This window comes from Palaemon carinicauda, chromosome 16 (assembly GCF_036898095.1).
Source record: "Palaemon carinicauda isolate YSFRI2023 chromosome 16, ASM3689809v2, whole genome shotgun sequence".
In the NCBI taxonomy this organism is placed as follows: Eukaryota; Metazoa; Arthropoda; class Malacostraca; order Decapoda; family Palaemonidae; genus Palaemon; species Palaemon carinicauda.
In genome coordinates, this window is record NC_090740.1 from 32,735,361 (window position 1) to 32,741,481 (window position 6,121).

Genomic DNA, 6,121 nt, shown 5'->3' on the forward strand with positions numbered 1-6,121 from the left:
CCCATTGGAAGGTTACGTCTCCAAAGATGAATACCTCATTAAGGTTACCAGCTCCATTTTATTTAATTATCGCGCCGTAGTTTAGGAAAGCTGCTAAATTAGATTAATAAACACCTTACTATACCCAATTCTGCTTTTTCAGCTAGGGCAGAAAATAAATAGGGTATTGGATGAGGTAATGATAAATCAGCCTATTAATCACTGAATTAATAGGAATAACAGATTCATTTGAATGGCAACTCAGTGTGTAAGACAATCCACTTTCTTACTAGTCTTTTTATCAAAAGTATTTTGTAAGTCAGAATCAACATTTATCACAAAAGACAATAATGCATCCATCCCTGCCGGGAAACAGTTTGTTCATAAACTTACAATACCTTGCCCCCCTCTCTCTCTCTCTCTCTCTCTCTCTCTCTCTCTCTCTCTCTACTATTCCTGACGCCAATACCATCCCTATCCACTTCCTTTATTAGCATCGTCTTGTGCAATGTTATTGTCTTAAACTTGCAATAAGGCGTCAAATGCGACAGCACCCTAATACTGGCAACGGTTAGCCAATCTCTTTAATGTGTCCCACGTAAGAATTGATCAAATTATTACTCTCCCTCCACCCACCCCCTCAGATAATTAACCCCCACCAAGCCCCTACCCCAACATCTGTAATTTCTCCCCTCCAATTCATCCTCAACCCCGTCCTCTATCCTCACATGTATCCCAATCTAAAGTCCTCTTCCCTCCAAGTCTCTTATCACACCCAACTCCGCCCCCCCCCCCCACCCATTTCATACTACATCCTCTCCCTAATTCCTACCACCCGCCCTACCTCCTTCTCAGTTGTCTCATCCCACCTAAACAGTCTCCCCCCCCTCCTCACTTTCTTTCTTCTCTTCCTCCTTTCTCTTTCTCTCTCCAAGTTCATCTTGAGACAATTATCTAAACCGAAGAGGGTGAAGCAGGGATTACCATGTTTATTTTCTCTTGCATGCGTCCGAGACAGGTGGAGGGAGAAGGAAAAGACGTCGAGAGAGAGAGAGAGAGAGAGAGAGAGAGAGAGAGAGAGAGAGAGAGAGAGAGAGAGGGAGAGAGAGAGAGAGATTTTTATGATACACTTTTCTTAAATATTTTCCTTGGAACATTTAGACAATAAGGGTATATATATATATATATATATATATATATATATATATATATATATATATATATATATATATATATATATATATATATATATATATATATATATATATATACTGCACTATTATCACACGCGTTCGTGTGGGTAGTTTTTTTTAAAATATGCGACAAATACCTTCTGATATAATATACACTCTGCTGTGGGATCACAGACCCATATTGATTTTTTTTTCTTTTTATAATAACTGCTGGCCAGGTAAGGATTCAAACCTTTAGCACTGGATTGAAGGGCTTATAAAAAAAAGGAATATCCCCATGGATCTGTGATTCTGTGGGAGAGTGATTTCGATAGTAAATAATATTTGTAGCTTATTTGAAAAAATAAAAAAAAATCCCAATTGTTTGTAATAGAATTACCATAAAAAATGATGTGCCCGTGATATTTATGAGTTTTATCATTAATATTCCATGAAACATTTGGGTATGAAAACAGCTGACAGTGACTCACAGGTGACTCACAGTATTATGCCATCAAAAATAAGATTAATTGACATGGAAGTTCAAATGATATCGGCAACAACTTAAACTACATGGTCCCGAGACCAAACACGATACATTATACTGTAAAGGAGACATGCCACATCTATGAGTTAAGGATGGATCAGCAGGCGACATGACCGAGTAGTACAGCACTTATCTGCAAATGTGTACTAGCATCTGAATAGTTTAAGAAAAATGGCTTGGGACTAGAAACTTCATTTGCAAAGATTTGTTGAGAAACCAGAAGATAGTGCTTTTCTTGTGCCACTTCCTTGAAAATAGAAAAAAAGATTAAGGAGAAACGAACAGAAAGAAAGAACGTTATATATACATACACATATATATATATATATATATATATATATATATATATATATATATATATATATATATATATATATACTTATATATATATATATATATATATATATATATATATATATATATATATATATATATATATATTACATATATATACTTATATATATACAATATATATATATATATATATATATATATATATATATATATATATATATATATATATCCCTTTCTGAGTGGAGCTACCTTTACGTGAAGGAAGGGTTTGCATATTACCATGATCAACAAAGTTACACTAGTCAGGTTCGCTCATGTATGACCGATCAGACAAAAATCTCTCACCATCAGCAATCCACGGTGGCCAGCGTGGGGATGAAAACTTGCGATACCCCAGACATGAGGTGAAATGTCTGAGGCCTTTGCCTTGCAGTAGATTACAAACGGCTACATTTGTTAGTGTTGTTGTTGTATTTACTGTATATATGTAAATATTAATACACACAAACACACAGATATACATATATATATATATATATATATATATATATATATATATATATATATATATATATATATATATATATACATATATTATGCAAAAGGAAGACAACAATTATCTAAAACATCTATAATAAAAATGAAATAGAATTTTGAGATAACAAGCATAAAAGCGATAGGACAAAATGCAAGTACTTAAGAAATAGTCAAAATTCTCATTATCAATTCAAAACTTGACAGACACAATAACCGGGAGAAAAACAAATGGAGAAAAATTACGAAGAAATAAAATAAAAAATGAAAATGAGCCTAATTTTTACAATTCAAGTTGAAATATAATTTGCTTTGAAAGAAATGAAGAAGGGAAAACTTCATTTGAATAATCAGATGACTTGAATAATTGATCATAGGAAATCACATCTTGGTAACCTTCGATGTTTTACTTGTAATTATTTGTTTGTAAAGTTAATGTTTGCATATTCTCGAAGCGAGAAGGACATAAATCCCGTTATATTTATTCGAGTTAATCATATTGATATAAAACACGAAAAGGCTAATTTAAATGAACGTATCCCCTTTGTCCGTGAAAAATAAACAGGCGTAATACACCTTTCATGTTTGCTCGAACAATTAAATCTCGTGTTTGTAGACCTTGACAACATCACTACATTTAATTAATTCGCTGTGAAGCAAATTCATTTATAAGTCATTATGCTTTTTCTTTCTCTCTCTCTCTCACTATTTTTCTCTCTTCTCTAAATGCTTCCAAACAGAGCATTTCCCTTTTAATTCTATTGAGTCAAGCATATGAAAAATAAAAGAATTTTTCGGGGAAAGCGAGAGAAAATCAACTCATTTCGATTCGCGAGACAAAAGTGTCTCTTATCTCGTCGTTGGTCACAAATGATGCTCGTTAAATATTCAGGCTGTAACAATATCACTTCTTGTAATCTCCTATCCTTCATAACTCCCTTAAGAAAATCCTGGTTGTTACAATACGAGAGAGAGAGAGAGAGAGAGAGAGAGAGAGAGAGAGAGAGAGAGAGAGAGAGAGAGAGGAAAGGTATTGTAAGTTTATGAACAATGCGTTTCCCGGCTAGTATGGATGCATTATTGTCTTTTGTGATAAATGTTGATTCTGACTTGCAAAATACTTGTGATAAAAAGACTATATTAATTTTTATCGACTGGCAAATTAATGTTTGCTGCTAGGCATTGTTACTTAGGATTCTTACTGCATTGCAAATGAGCAGACCCTCCGAGAGAGAGAGAGAGAGAGAGAGAGAGAGAGAGAGAGAGAGAGAGAGAGAGAGGCTTCATCTCCTCTATTCCTCCTTCCTCTTCTTTTCCGGGATTATAATTATGGGCGTGTTCGAACGTGTTGGGCGTTTAGGTGGCTTCTTTTCCACCATCGTGTAAGACTACAACAATTTATAAAGATAAAACTATATGTCTTTATTTATCCATTTGTTTATAGCCTTATAGGGCTATAAATGCTACTTATATTTATGTTCTCCGCCATAATAAATCCATTAAGCATCATTTGAATGTAATGATTGCTTGTTAATGTTATGTTTTATAATCAAATAATTAGAACGTTTCCATCGAGTCTTGATATTTGTCCAATATTGATGGAAAATGATTAAAGTATACATAGTTCAGCATGGGCATTTGGTACTTTTTGCAATACACAATTCGTTAATGCCATCAGTCTAGTTCTATCTAAAGTTCATTCAGTTTTGTATTCTAAAATTTATTGGTAATTAAGAACTTAAATAAAATTCCGTACCAAGGCCTAAATATTTTCCAATGTTCAGAAAAAAATTAAAATAAGAGAACGCGTTATTGTTTCTTCTAATCTTCATATAATAGTTCATCTCTTTGGACTTGAAACCAAAGTCAAAAGAGATGACCTTCGAACACGACTCCACCGAATTAGGAACACGGGAGTCCGAGGCGCTAGTGAGACTTTTGCAAGATTGAATGCAATCTCTTCGTATCCGAATCTTTCGACATTAACAAACAGAAGAAATTATTTCTTTTTAATGGATCTACACACAAAAGCAGGAATCAGAAGGGAGCATATATTGGCACTGGGTCCCGAGTGGCGGGGAGAGAGAGAGAGAGAGAGGAGGTAGGAGAGGAATTTTTAAAAAATTCCCAGAATGCCTCCGCCGCTCTGTTTTAAAATTTTCTCGCCCTCCCGTTTCAATTTTTTTTTCTTATCGACTTCAAGAGCGAGAAGAGAGACCGGTAGAAACACAGCTGGAGTCTTTGAAGTGCTCGTGTTTGGTTACTTCATATGTAGCTCACGCTGATGTTTTTTGCCTATTTATGATGAATGCACCTCAATAGAGAGAGAGAGAGAGAGAGAGAGAGAGAGAGAGAGATGGTGTGCATAAGCCAGCTCGATTCTGAGCGCAGGACATGATTAATTGAAGACCAGTAACTTTGGTGCACTGAATCAGAATCGGTGATTTGAAAGACAAATTAGTATTCAATAAAAACAAACTTACAAAAATTTCCACTTCAGTAACTAGTCATCTCAAAGGCCCACCTCCTCACCCCACTCCTTTTCATAAGCCAGCAATCTCCCCCTCTTCTCCTTCTTAACCTATTCTTGACCCCCATATTCTTGGTACCATATTCTTAACCCTTCATATTCCCTTTACACGGAACTCCGGATTACGACACGGATAGCAAATTAATGCCAGTCTCTTATCCGGTTTCGTATATGTACGCATCTCATCTCGGCGGGCGTCACATAGGACGACTTGTGCAACTTAATGAAAGTTAAAGGAAACAATCAAGTGAAGCCTCGGTGGTGTCGTCTTGGGAGATGAGGGAAGGGGAAATCAAGGAGCTGAGAGAGAGAGAGAGAGAGAGAGAGAGAGAGAGAGAGAGAGAGAGAGAGAGAGAGAGAGAGAGAGAGAGAGAAGTATATAAAACCTATGATAATTTTTTGTAGTAATTCAGTTTGCTCTAAAAATCATGACTGAAGACATTAGCTACACTGTTAAAAAACCGTAATTCTAGTCGGAAATTCTCCGTAAAAATATAGTTTTTAACCGTATTTCAGTGAAATACAGGCGGCCGTGATTTTACCTTAGTTTGTTATTATCTTTTACGGGTTGGTGACCGTAATATCAATGTTTTACGTCAATATATCCGTTTTTAAAACAGTAAAAATCCTGGAATAAGTGTTGCCAGACATTTACCATTTTTAATGCAACTTTTTTAAGTGTACCTTAAATGAATACGCCTTCAATTAGGTTTTAACATTTACAAACAAAAGCAGACATCAGTTATATCCCGATCACACCTACGCACTGATGGCACATAGATTGATTGATTGATTGATTTAAAGTTTTCAGGCATCCTGACATCTAATGTTATTGACGGTGGCGCATTGAGAGTAGGTATGTTGCAATACGGTATAAGTACGGAATTTTGTTTGTTCTACCGCAGTACTGAAACTGCAGAGATAGTTCGGATGTATAAACATCACGGACACATTGACTGAAAATTAATAAGAAAAGTCGTACTTTTATCTATGGAGTTCATGCCAACAAACATTACTGGCAATAGTATGTTCAAAACTGATATTATCTTCATTCTCCATTGATGA